The sequence below is a fragment of the Oncorhynchus mykiss genome, chromosome 15 (genome assembly GCF_013265735.2).
Source record: "Oncorhynchus mykiss isolate Arlee chromosome 15, USDA_OmykA_1.1, whole genome shotgun sequence".
Lineage (NCBI taxonomy): Eukaryota > Metazoa > Chordata > Actinopteri > Salmoniformes > Salmonidae > Oncorhynchus > Oncorhynchus mykiss.
In genome coordinates, this window is record NC_048579.1 from 79716864 (window position 1) to 79731495 (window position 14632).

Consider the following 14632-nt stretch of genomic DNA (forward strand, 5'->3'; position numbering starts at 1 on the left):
CCTGACAGCCTTCCTCAAGCCACGAGCAGACGGCAGTTGATGACACTGCTTAACCATGATAGGCTGTCCATTGTCCATTGCTGTCCATTGCTTAGTAACACACATTCACATTCAGTACCTTCTCCGCTGTGCAGTCTGGTTTCCGAGCCGGTTACAGGTGCACCTCAGCCACGCTCAAGGTACTAAACGATATCATAACCGCCATCGATAAAAGACAGTACTGTGCAGTCGTCTTCATCGACCTGGCCAAGGCTTTCGACTCTGTCAATCACCATATTCTTATCGGCAGACTCAGTAGCCTCGGTTTTTCTGATGACTGCCTTGCCTGGTTCACCAACTACTTCTCAGATAGAGTTCAGTGTGTCAAATCGGAGGGCCTGTTGTCCGGATCTCTGCCAGTCTCTATTGGGGTGCCACAGGGTTCAATTCTCGGGCCGACTCTTTTCTCTGTATATATCAATGATGTTGCTCTTGCTGCGGGCGATTCCCTGATCCACCTCTACGCAGACGACACCATTCTGTATACTTCTGGCCCTTCCTTGGACACCGTGCTAACTAACCTCCAAACGAGCTTCAATGCCATACAACTCTCCTTCCGTGGCCTCCAACTGCTCTTAAACGCTAGTAAAACCAAATGCATGCTTTTCAACCGTTCGCTGCCTGCACCCGCACGCCCGACTAGCATCACCACCCTGGATGGTTCCGACCTAGAATATGTGGACATCTATAAGTACCTAGGTGTCTGGCTAGACTGTAAACTCTCCTTCCAGACTCATATCAAACATGTCCAATCTAAAATCAAATCTAGAGTCGGCTTTCTATTCCGCAACAAAGCCTCCTTCACTCACGGCGCCAAACTTACCCTAGTAAAACTGACTATCCTACCGATCCTCGACTTCGACGATATCATCTACAAAATAGCCTCCAACACTCTACTCAGCAAACTGGATGCAGTTTATCACAGTGCCATCCGTTTTGTCACTAAAGCCCCTTATACCACCCACCACTGCGACCTGTATGCTCTAGTCGGCTGGCCCTCGCTACATATTCGTCGCCAGACCCACTGGCTCCAGGTCATCTACAAGTCCATGCTAGGTAAAGCTCCGCCTTATCTCAGTTCACTGGTCACGATGGCAACACCCACCCGTAGCACGCGCTCCAGCAGGTGTATCTAACTGATCATCTCCAAAGCCAACACCTCATTTGGCCACCTTTCGTTCCAGGTCTCTGCTGCCAGTGACTGGAACGAATTGCAAAAATCGCTGAAGTTGGAGACTTTTATCTCCCTCACCAACTTCAAACATCTGCTATCTGAGCAGCTAACCGATCGCTGCAGCTGTACATAGTCCATCTGTAAATAGCCCACCCAATTTACCTACCTCATCCCCATACTGTTAATATTTATTTACTTTTCTGCTCTTTTGCACACCAATATCTCTACCTGTACATGACCATCATTTATCACTCCAGTGTTAATCTGCAAAATTGTAATTATTCGCCTACCTCCTCATGCCTTTTGCACACAATGTATATAGACTCTCCTTTTTTCTACTGTGTTATTGACTTGTTAATTGTTTACCATGTGTAACTCTGTGTTGTCTGTTCACACTGCTTTGCTTTATCTTGGCCAGGTCGCAGTTGTAAATGAGAACTTGTTCTCAACTGGCCTACCTGGTTAAATACAGGTGTTCTCAACTGGCCTACCTGGTTAAATAAAGGTGAAATAAAATTTAAAAAAATAAAACACAGTGATCTGCCTAGGACCACACAGTACAGGTTCAGGTTTAGAGTTAGTAACACAGTGACCTGCCTAGGACCACACAGTACAGGTTCAGGTTTAGAGTTAGTAACACAGTGACCTGCCTAGGACCACACAGTACAGGTTTAGAGTCAGTAACACAGTGACCTGCCTAGGACCACACAGTACAGGTTTAGAGTTAGTAACACAGTGACCTGCCTAGGACCACACAGTACAGGTTCAGGTTTAGAGTTAGTAACACAGTGACCTGCCTAGGACCACACAGTACAGGTTCAGGTTTAGAGTTAGTAACACAGTGATCTGCCTAGGACCACACAGTACAGGTTCAGGTTTAGAGTTAGTAACACAGTGACCTGCCTAGGACCACACAGTACAGGTTCAGGTTTAGAGTTAGTAACACAGTGACCTGCCTAGGACCACACAGTACAGGTTCAGGTTTAGAGTCAGTAACACAGTGACCTGCCTAGGACCACACAGTACAGGTTCAGGTTTAGAGTTAGTAACACAGTGACCTGCCTAGGACCACACAGTACAGGTTCAGGTTTAGAGTTAGTAACACAGTGACCTGCCTAGGACCACACAGTACAGGTTCAGGTTTAGAGTTAGTAACACAGTGACCTGCCTAGGACCACACAGTACAGGTTCAGGTTTAGAGTTAGTAACACAGTGACCTGCCTAGGACCACACAGTACAGGTTCAGGTTTAGAGTTAGTAACACAGTGACCTGCCTAGGACCACACAGTACAGGTTCAGGTTTAGAGTTAGTAACACAGTGACCTGCCTAGGACCACACAGTACAGGTTCAGGTTTAGAGTTAGTAACACAGTGACCTGCCTAGGACCACACAGTACAGGTTCAGGTTTAGAGTTAGTAACACAGTGACCTGCCTAGGACCACACAGTACAGGTTCAGGTTTAGAGTTAGTAACACAGTGACCTGCCTAGGACCACACAGTACAGGTTCAGGTTTAGAGTTAGTAACACAGTGACCTGCCTAGGACCACACAGTACAGGTTCAGGTTTAGGGTTAGTAACACAGTGACCTGTCTAGGACCACACAGTACAGGTTCAGGTTTAGAGTTAGTAACACAGTGACCTGCCTAGGACCACACAGTACAGGTTTAGAGTTAGTAACACAGTGACCTGCCTAGGACCACACAGTACAGGTTCAGGTTTAGAGTTAGTAACACAGTGACCTGCCTAGGACCACACAGTACAGGTTCAGGTTTAGGGTTAGTAACACAGTGACCTGCCTAGGACCACACAGTACAGGTTCAGGTTTAGAGTTAGTAACACAGTGACCTGCCTAGGACCACACAGTACAGGTTTAGAGTTAGTAACACAGTGACCTGCCTAGGACCACACAGTACAGGTTCAGGTTTAGAGTTAGTAACACAGTGACCTGCCTAGGACCACACAGTACAGGTTCAGGTTTAGGGTTAGTAACACAGTGACCTGCCTAGGACCACACAGTACAGGTTTTCAGGTTTAGAGTCAGTAACACAGTGACCTGCCTAGGACCACACAGTACAGGTTTAGAGTTAGTAACACAGTGACCTGCCTAGGACCACACAGTACAGGTTCAGGTTTAGAGTTAGTAACACAGTGACCTGCCTAGGTCCACACAGTACAGGTTCAGGTTTAGGGTTAGTAACACAGTGACCTGCCTAGGACCACACAGTACAGGTTTAGAGTTAGTAACACAGTGACCTGCCTAGGACCACACAGTACAGGTTCAGGTTTAGAGTTAGTAACACAGTGACCTGCCTAGGACCACACAGTACAGGTTCAGGTTTAGAGTTAGTAACACAGTGACCTGCCTAGGACCACACAGTACAGGTTTAGAGTTAGTAACACAGTGACCTGCCTAGGACCACACAGTACAGGTTCAGGTTTAGAGTTAGTAACACAGTGACCTGCCTAGGACCACACAGTACAGGTTCAGGTTTAGAGTTAGTAACACAGTGACCTGCCTAGGACCACACAGTACAGGTTCAGGTTTAGAGTTAGTAACACAGTGACCTGCCTAGGACCACACAGTACAGGTTCAGGTTTAGAGTTAGTAACACAGTGACCTGCCTAGGACCACACAGTACAGGTTCAGGTTTAGGGTTAGTAACACAGTGACCTGTCTAGGACCACACAGTACAGGTTCAGGTTTAGAGTTAGTAACACAGTGACCTGCCTAGGACCACACAGTACAGGTTCAGGTTTAGAGTTAGTAACACAGTGACCTGCCTAGGACCACACAGTACAGGTTCAGGTTTAGAGTTAGTAACACAGTGACCTGCCTAGGACCACACAGTACAGGTTTAGAGTTAGTAACACAGTGACCTGCCTAGGACCACACAGTACAGGTTTAGAGTTAGTAACACAGTGACCTGCCTAGGACCACACAGTACAGGTTCAGGTTTAGAGTTAGTAACACAGTGATCTGCCTAGGACCACACAGTACAGGTTCAGGTTTAGAGTTAGTAACACAGTGACCTGCCTAGGACCACACAGTACAGGTTCAGGTTTAGAGTTAGTAACACAGTGACCTGCCTAGGACCACACAGTACAGGTTCAGGTTTAGAGTTAGTAACACAGTGACCTGCCTAGGACCACACAGTACAGGTTCAGGTTAAATTTAAGAGATTTAAGAGATTTTGTTATCTCAACAGATTCACCTGGAATGCTTTTCCAACAGTCTTGAAGGGGTTCCCACATGTGCTGAGCACTTGTTGGCTGCTTTTCTTTCACTCTCCCAAACTATCTCAATTGGGTTGAGGTCCGGTGATTGTGGAGGCCAGGTCATCTGATGCAGCCCATCACTCTCCTTCTTTGTCAAATAGCCCTTACACAGCCTGGAGGTGATTCGACCATGAAGGCCTGATTCCCGCAGTCTCCTCTGAACAGTTGATGTTGAGATGTGTCTGTTACTTGAACTCTGTGAAGCATTTATTTGGGCTGCCAAAATATGGACTTGGTCTTTTACCAAATAGGGCTATCTTCACAACACTACTGATTGACTCAAACGCATTAAGAAGGAAAACAATTCCACAAATTAACTTTTAACAAGGCACACCTGTCAATTGAAATGCATTCCAGGTGACTACCTCATGAAGCTGGTTGAGAGAATGCCGAAAGTGTGTAAAGCTTTCATCAAGGCAAAGGGTGGCTTCTTTGAGTTAATTCTCAGTCTCTTCCATATCGTCCTCTGAGTCACTGTTTTGAAGCAGAAAGCGGAGTTAATTCTCAGTCTCTTCCATAGTTTCCAACTCTTTGTGAAGCATCGTATTCTGAAGGTGTTGCTTCCCCCTGTTGCTAGGCAGAGAGAGGTGAGAGAAGAGACGAGACGGTAGAGAGCGGTCTCAGGAGACGTCACAGAGAGACATCATTGTTATTCTGCCGGCCGGTCAACCATGAAGAGCTCACAGTGCAGGAGGTGGTGGCGCTACCTTGGCCTGCTTCCCCTGTATAGTGCACTACTTTAGACCAGAGCCCTATTCCCTATATAGTGCACTACTTTAGACCAGAGCCCTATTCCCTTATAGTGCACTAGCTTAGACCAGAGCCCTATTCCCTATATGGTCCACTACTTTAGACCAGAGCCCTATTCCCTATATAGTGCACTACTTTAGACCAGACCCCTATTCCCTATATAGTACACTACTTTAGACCAGAGCCCTTTTCCCTATATAGTGCACTACTTTAGACCAGAGCCCTATTCCCTATATAGTGCACTACTTTAGACCAGAGCCCTATTCCCTATGTAGCACACTACTATAGACCAGAGCCCTATTCCCTATATAGTACACTACTATAGACCAGAGCCCTATTCCCTATATAGTGCACTACTATAGACCAGAGCCCTATTGCTATATAGTACACTACTTTAGACCAGAGCCCTATTCCCTATATAGTGCACTACTTTAGACCAGAGCCCTATTCCCTATGTAGCACACTACTATAGACCAGAGCCCTATTCCCCATATAGTACACTACTATAGACCAGAGCCCTATTCCCTATATAGTGCACTACTATAGACCAGAGCCCTATTGGTATATAGTACACTACTTTAGACCAGAGCCCTATTCCCTATATAGTGCACTACTATAGACCAGAGCCCTATTGTTATATAGTACACTACTTTAGACCAGAGCCCTATTCCCTGTGTATAGTGCACTACTTTAGACCAGAGCCCTATTCCCTGTATAGTGCACTACTTTAGACCAGAGCCCTTTTCCCTATATAGTGCACTACTATAGACCAGAGCCCTATTCCCTATGTAGTACACTACTTTAGACCAGAGCCCTATTCCCTATATAGTGCACTACTTTAGACCAGAGCCCTATTCCCTATATAGTACACTACTATAGACCAGAGCCCTATTCCCTATATAGTGCACTACTATAGACCAGAGCCCTATTGCTATATAGTGCACTACTTTAGACCAGAGCCCTATTGCTATATAGTGCACTACTTTAGACCAGAGGCCTATTCCCCCCTATATAGTGCACTACTATAGACCAGGACCCTATTCCCTGTATAGTGCACTACTTTAGACCAGAGCCCTATTCCCTATATAGTACACTACTTTAGACCAGAGTCCTATTCCCTACATAGTACACTACTATAGACCAGAGCCCTATTCCCTACATAGTGCACTACTATAGACCAGAGCCCTATTCCCTATATAGTGCACTACTTTAGACCAGAGCCCTATTCCCTATATAGTGGTACTACTATAGACCAGAGCCCTATTCCCTATATAGTACACTACTATAGACCAGAGCCCTATTCCCTATATAGTGCACTACTATAGACCAGAGCCCTATTGCTATATAGTACACTACTTTAGACCAGAGCCCTATTCCCTGTATAGTGCACTACTTTAGACCAGGGAATACGGGGCCCTTTGGGATTCACAGTTGATCAATAACTAAGTGATAATCGATTACCTTTAACAAACCTTCACCTTCCTAGGTCTTGGAAATGACACCGATGACGATACTGAACCAGGAAACAGGAAACAGGAAACAGGAAACAGCACCGTAGAGTCCTGAGAGCCTCATAACAATTCCACTGTTGTATCATCATGGAGACCTCCAGGCTGCTTCTCAAATGGTACCCTGATCCCTACATAGTGCACTACTCTGGACCAGAGCCAATAGGGAATAGGGCTCTGGTCTAAAAGTTGTGTGATCAGAGGAGGCTGGTGTGCGGAGATGTAGGAGGACTGGAATGGAATCAATGTGACGGAGTCAAAACACACTGATCACACGGACATATTGTGTTTGACTCTATTCCCATTGATACCATTCCAGTCCTCCTATATCACGGAGACAGGAAGGAGAGATGAGCTCTTTTAACAGGATCTAACACACACACACACACACACACACACACACACACACACACACAAACACACCCACCCAGAGCTCCTCTCACCTGATGTAGGTACGCTACTCTGACCGGCCAGGCCCAACGGTAACCTAGGCAACCCAAGGCGATAGACTCCTCTGAGCTGACGTCTGGAGATTGACCTGTCACACTCCATATCCTACACAATACGTTTATACAGCCTTTAATCTCTCATCCCCTCCCCTCTCCTCTCATCCCCCTCTCCTCTCCTCTCCTCTCCCTCTCCTTTCCTCTGCTCTCCCCTCACCTCTCCTCTCCTCTCCTCCCCTCTCCTCTCCTCTCCTCTCCTCTCCTCTCCTCTCCTCTCCTTTCCTCTGCTCTCCCCTCACCTCTCCTCTCCTCTCATAACCTCTCCTCTCCCATGATGCCATGTTCCTTTCCATTAAGAGCAGAAAGAAACAGTCGTGAGAGTCTGTCCCAAATGGCTCCCAATTCCCTATATAGTACACTACCTTAGATAGGGCCCTATTCCCTATATAGTACACTACCTTAGATAGGGCCCTATTCCCTATATAGTCCACTACCTTAGATAGGGCCCTATTCCCTATATAGTACACTACCTTAGATAGGGCCCTATTCCCTATATAGTCCACTACCTTAGATAGGGCCCTATTCCCTATATAGTCCACTACCTTAGATAGGGTCCTATTCCCTATATAGTACACTACCTTAGATAGGGTCCTATTCCCTATATAGTCCACTACCTTAGATAGGGCCCTATTCCCTATATAGTCCACTACCTTAGATAGGGCCCTATTCCCCATATAGTCCACTACCTTAGATAGGGCCCTATTCCCTATATATTACCCTACCTTAGATAGGGCCCTATTCCCTATATAGTCCACTACCTTAGATAGGGCGCTATTCCCTATATAGTACACTACCTTAGATAGGGCCCTATTCCCTATATAGTACACTACCTTAGATAGGGACCTATTCCCCATATAGTACACTACCTTAGATAGGGCCCTATTCCCTATATAGTCTACTACTTTAGATAGGGCCCTATTCCCCATATAGTCCACTACCTTAGATAGGGCCCTATTCCCTATATAGTACACTGCCTTAGATAGGGCCCTATTCCCTATATAGTCCACTACTTTAGATAGGGTCCTATTCCCCATATAGTCCACTACCTTAGATAGGGCCCTATTCCCTATATATTACACTACCTTAGATAGGGTCCTATTCCCCATATAGTCCACTACCTTAGATAGGGCCCTATTCCCTATATAGTACACTACCTTAGATAGGGCCCTATTCCCTATATATTACACTACCTTAGATAGGGCCCTATTCCCTATATAGTCCACTACCTTAGATAGGGTCCTATTCCCCATATAGTCCACTACCTTAGATAGGGCCCTATTCCCCATATAGTCCACTACCTTAGATAGGGCCCTATTCCCTATATATTACACTACCTTAGATAGGGTCCTATTCCCCATATAGTCCACTACCTTAGATAGGGCCCTATTCCCTATATAGTACACTACCTTAGATAGGGCCCTATTCCCCATATAGTCCACTAACTTAGATAGGGCCCTATTCCCTATATAGTCCACTACCTTAGATAGGGCCCTATTCCCCATATAGTCCACTAACTTAGATAGGGCCCTATTCCCCATATAGTCCACTAACTTAGATAGGGCCCTATTCCCCATATAGTCCACTAACTTAGATAGGGCCCTATTCCCCATATAGTCCACTAACTTAGATAGGGCCCTATTCCCTATATAGTCCACTACCTTAGATAGGGTCCTATTCCCTATATAGCACACTACCTTAGATAGGGCCCTATTCCCTATATAGTACACTACCTTAGATAGGGTTATATTCCCTATATAGTCCACTACCTTAGATAGGGCCCTATTCCCTATATAGTCCACTACCTTAGATAGGGCCCTATTCCCTATATATTACACTACCTTAGATAGGGCCCTATTCCCTATATAGTCCACTACCTTAGATAGGGCCCTATTCCCTATATAGTCCACTACCTTAGATAGGGTCCTATTCCCTATATAGTACACTACCTTAGATAGGGTCCTATTCCCTATATAGTCCACTACCTTAGATAGGGCCCTATTCCCTATATAGTCCACTACCTTAGATAGGGCCCTATTCCCCATATAGTCCACTACCTTAGATAGGGCCCTATTCCCTATATATTACCCTACCTTAGATAGGGCCCTATTCCCTATATAGTCCACTACCTTAGATAGGGCGCTATTCCCTATATAGTACACTACCTTAGATAGGGCCCTATTCCCTATATAGTACACTACCTTAGATAGGGACCTATTCCCCATATAGTACACTACCTTAGATAGGGCCCTATTCCCTATATAGTCTACTACTTTAGATAGGGCCCTATTCCCCATATAGTCCACTACCTTAGATAGGGCCCTATTCCCTATATAGTACACTGCCTTAGATAGGGCCCTATTCCCTATATAGTCCACTACTTTAGATAGGGTCCTATTCCCCATATAGTCCACTACCTTAGATAGGGCCCTATTCCCTATATATTACACTACCTTAGATAGGGTCCTATTCCCCATATAGTCCACTACCTTAGATAGGGCCCTATTCCCTATATAGTACACTACCTTAGATAGGGCCCTATTCCCTATATATTACACTACCTTAGATAGGGCCCTATTCCCTATATAGTCCACTACCTTAGATAGGGTCCTATTCCCCATATAGTCCACTACCTTAGATAGGGCCCTATTCCCCATATAGTCCACTACCTTAGATAGGGCCCTATTCCCTATATATTACACTACCTTAGATAGGGTCCTATTCCCCATATAGTCCACTACCTTAGATAGGGCCCTATTCCCTATATAGTACACTACCTTAGATAGGGCCCTATTCCCCATATAGTCCACTAACTTAGATAGGGCCCTATTCCCTATATAGTCCACTACCTTAGATAGGGCCCTATTCCCCATATAGTCCACTAACTTAGATAGGGCCCTATTCCCCATATAGTCCACTAACTTAGATAGGGCCCTATTCCCCATATAGTCCACTAACTTAGATAGGGCCCTATTCCCCATATAGTCCACTAACTTAGATAGGGCCCTATTCCCTATATAGTCCACTACCTTAGATAGGGTCCTATTCCCTATATAGCACACTACCTTAGATAGGGCCCTATTCCCTATATAGTACACTACCTTAGATAGGGTTATATTCCCTATATAGTCCACTACCTTAGATAGGGCCCTATTCCCTATATAGTCCACTAACTTAGATAGGGCCCTATTCCCTATATAGTCCACTACCTTAGATAGGGTTATATTCCCCATATAGTACACTACCTTAGATAGGGTCCTATTCCCCATATAGTCCACTACCTTAGATAGGGTTATATTCCCCATATAGTACACTACCTTAGATAGGGTTATATTCCCCATATAGTCCACTACCTTAGATAGGGTTATATTCCCCATATAGTACACTACCTTAGATAGGGTTATATTCCCCATATAGTACACTACCTTAGATAGGGTCCTATTGCCCATATAGTACACTACCTTAGATAGGGTTATATTCCCCATATAGTACACTACCTTAGATAGGGTCCTATTCCCCATATAGTACACTACCTTAGATTGGGTCCTATTCCCCATATAGTACACTACCTTAGATAGGGTTATATTCCCCATATAGTACACTACCTTAGATAGGGTCCTATTCCCTATATAGTACACTACCTTAGATAGGGTTATATTCCCCATATAGTACACTACCTTAGATAGGGTTATATTCCCCATATAGTACACTACCTTAGATAGGGTCCTATTCCCCATATAGTACACTACCTTAGATAGGGTTATATTCCCCATATAGTACACTACCTTAGATAGGGTTATATTCCCCCAGGTATAATAATATAATAATATAATAATATAAACCTCTGTTGTCAGGTACAGGTATAAACCTCTGTTGTCAGGTACAAACCTCTGTTGTCAGGTACAGGTATAAACCTCTGTTGTCAGGTACAGGTATAAACCCCTGTTGTCAGGTACAAACCTCTGTTGTCAGGTACAGGTATAAACCCCTGTTGTCAGGTACAGGTATAATCCCCTGTTGTCAGGTACAAACCTCTGTTGTCAGGTACAGGTATAAACCTCTGTTGTCAGGTACAAACCTCTGTTGTCAGGTACAGGTATAAACCCCTGTTGTCAGGTACAGGTATAAACCTCTGTTGTCAGGTATAAACCCCTGTTGTCAGGTGCAGGTATAAACCTCTGTTGTCAGGTACAGGTATAAACCCCTGTTGTCAGGTACAGGTATAAACCTCTGTTGTCAGGTATAAACCTCTGTTGTCAGGTACAGGTATAAACCTCTGTTGTCAGGTACAAACCTCTGTTGTTAGGTACAGGTATAAACCCCTGTTGTCAGGTACAGGTATAAACCTCTGTTGTCAGGTACAAACCTCTGTTGTCAGGTACAGGTATAAACCTCTGTTGTCAGGTACAAACCTCTGTTGTCAGGTACAGGTATAAACCCCTGTTGTCAGGTATAAACCCCTGTTGTCAGGTGCAGGTATAAACCCCTGTTGTCAGGTGCAGGTATAAACCCCTGTTGTCAGGTGCAGGTATAAACCTCTGTTGTCAGGTACAGGTATAAACCTCTGTTGTCAGGGACAAACCTCTGTTGTCAGGTACAGGTATAAACCTCTGTTGTCAGGTACAAACCTCTGTTGTCAGGTACAGGTATAAACCTCTGTTGTCAGGTACAGGTATAAACCTCTGTCGTCAGGTACAGGTATAAACCTCTGTTGTCAGGTACAAACCTATGTTGTCAGGTACAGGTATAAACCTCTGTTGTCAGGTACAAACCTCTGTTGTCAGGTACAGGTATAAACCTATGTTGTCAGGTACAAACCTCTGTTGTCAGGTACAGGTATAAACCTCTGTTGTCAGGTACAGGTATAAACCCCTGTTGTCAGGTAGAGGTATAAACCTCTGTTGTCAGGTACAGGTATAAACCTCTGTTGTCAGGTACAGGTATAAAACCTCTGTTGTCAGGTACAGGTATAAACCTCTGTTGTCAGGTACAAACCTCTGTTGTCAGGTACAGGTATAAACCTCTGTTGTCAGGTACAAACCTCTGTTGTCAGGTACAGGTATAAACCCCTGTTGTCAGGTACAGGTATAAACCTCTGTTGTCAGGTACAGGTATAAACCTCTGTTGTCAGGTATAAACCTCTGTTGTCAGGTACAGGTATAAACCCCTGTTGTCAGGTACAGGTATAAACCTCTGTTGTCATGTACAGGTATAAACCTCTGTTGTCAGGTACAGGTATAAACCTGTGTTCTCAGGTACAGGTATAAAACCTCTGTTGTCAGGTACAGGTATAAACCTCTGTTGTCAGGTACAAACCTATGTTGTCAGGTACAGGTATAAACCTCTGTTGTCAGGTACAAACCTCTGTTGTCAGGTACAGGTATAAACCTCTGTTGTCAGGTACAAACCTCTGTTGTCAGGTACAGGTATAAACCTCTGTTGTCAGGTACAGGTATAAACCTCTGTTGTCAGGTACAGGTATAAACTTCTGTTGTCAGGTACAAACCTATGTTGTCAGGTACAGGTATAAACCTCTGTTGTCAGGTACAAACCTCTGTTGTCAGGTACAGGTATAAACCTCTGTTGTCAGGTACAAACCTATGTTGTCAGGTACAGGTATAAAACCTCTGTTGTCAGGTACAGGTATAAACCTCTGTTGTCAGGTACAGGTATAAAACCTCTGTTGTCAGGTACAGGTATAAACCTCTGTTGTCAGGTACAAACCTCTGTTGTCAGGTACAGGTATAAACCTCTGTTGTCAGGTACAGGTATAAACCTCTGTTGTCAGGTACAAACCTCTGTTGTCAGGTACAGGTATAAACCCCTGTTGTCAGGTACAGGTATAAACCTCTGTTGTCAGGTACAAACCTATGTTGTCAGGTACAGGTATAAACCTCTGTTGTCATGTACAGGTATAAACCTCTGTTGTCAGGTACAGGTATAAAACCTCTGTTGTCAGGTACAGGTATAAACCTCTGTTGTCAGGTACAGGTATAAACCTGTGTTCTCAGGTACAGGTATAAAACCTCTGTTGTCAGGTACAGGTATAAACCTCTGTTGTCAGGTACAAACCTCTGTTGTCAGGTACAGGTATAAACCTGTGTTGTCAGGTAAAGGTATAAACCTCTGTTGTCAGGTACAAACCTGTGTTGTCAGGTACAGGTATAAACCTGTGTTGTCAGGTATAAACCTCTGTTGTCAGGTACAGGTATAAACCTGTGTTGTCAGGTAAAGGTATAAACCTCTGTTGTCAGGTATAAACCTCTGTTGTCAGGTACAGGTATAAACCTGTGTTGTCAGGTACAGGTATAAAACCTCTGTTGTCAGGTACAGGTATAAACCTCTGTTGTCAGGTACAGGACATTGATCAGGGGTTTAGACAGAGGACAGGAATGTTTGCCTCAGATAAAAGCCTTGTTCTTATGACAGCCCAACGGAGTAGATTTGAAAAGAGCAAAGGTCCCAAATGGGACTGTCATATATTTGCATTCTTGCGTCAGCCAGACACAATACGTGCTGTGTTAGAGCCATATTATCAATAGCTCTTTAATACAAGGCAACTGCACCCTATTCCCTACACAGTGCACTACTTTAGACCCGTAGCCCTATGGAACCCTATTCCCTACATAGTGCACTACTTTTGACCAGAGCCCTATGGAACCCTATCCCCTACATAGTGCACTACTTTTGACCCTTAGCCCTATGGAACCCTATTCCCCACATAGTGCACTACTTTAGACCCTTAGCCCTATGGAACCCTATTCCCTACATAGTGCACTACTTTTGACCCTTAGCCCTATGGAACCCTATTCCCTACATAGTGCACTACTTTTGACCCTTAGCCCTATGGAACCCTATTCCCTACATAGTGCACTACTTTTGACCAGAGCCCTATGGAACCCTATTCCCTACATAGTGCACTACTTTTGACCAGAGCCCTATGGAACCCTATTCCCTACATAGTGCACTACTTTTGACCCTTAGCCCTATGGAACCCTATTCCCTACATAGTGCACTACTTTTGACCAGAGCCCTATGGAACCCTATTCCCTACATAGTGCACTACTTTTGACCAGAGCCCTAAGGAGTGCCATTTGGGATGAATCGTAACCGTCGTTTTCCTGTAAAAACATAACTCTCTACTCCGTTTTCTAAATGGCATGCCTCTCAAGGACCTTCTAAACCTTTTCAACAAAATGTCTCTTCCGTCTCATGTCTCTTTTGTCCAGACTTCTTCTGAATGGAGTCTAATTTTAACCAGCCTAGATGTTGTATGCTACTACTCTCCGCATAGTCTCTCTCCCTCCCCTCGCTCCTCGCTCTCTCTCTCTCTCCCTCCCCTCTCTCCTCGCTCGCTCTCTCTCCCTCCCCTCTCTCCTC

The 14632-nt window shown here is 44.7% G+C and overlaps 1 long non-coding RNA gene across 2 annotated transcripts; it reads left to right on the forward strand.

Annotated features, from left to right (window-relative positions):
- Positions 1 to 2012: 2012 nt before the first annotated feature.
- LOC118938878 lies at positions 2013 to 4109 on the forward strand. 2 transcript variants are annotated; one of them, XR_005036256.1, is made up of 4 exons: positions 2013 to 2035; positions 2878 to 3189; positions 3292 to 3550; positions 3598 to 4109. It is a non-coding gene; the product is annotated as an uncharacterized LOC118938878 (long non-coding RNA). The 2 variants fall into 2 exon arrangements; XR_005036255.1 differs by having other exon boundaries at positions 3292 to 4109.
- The last annotated feature ends 10523 nt before the right edge of the window (positions 4110 to 14632 follow it).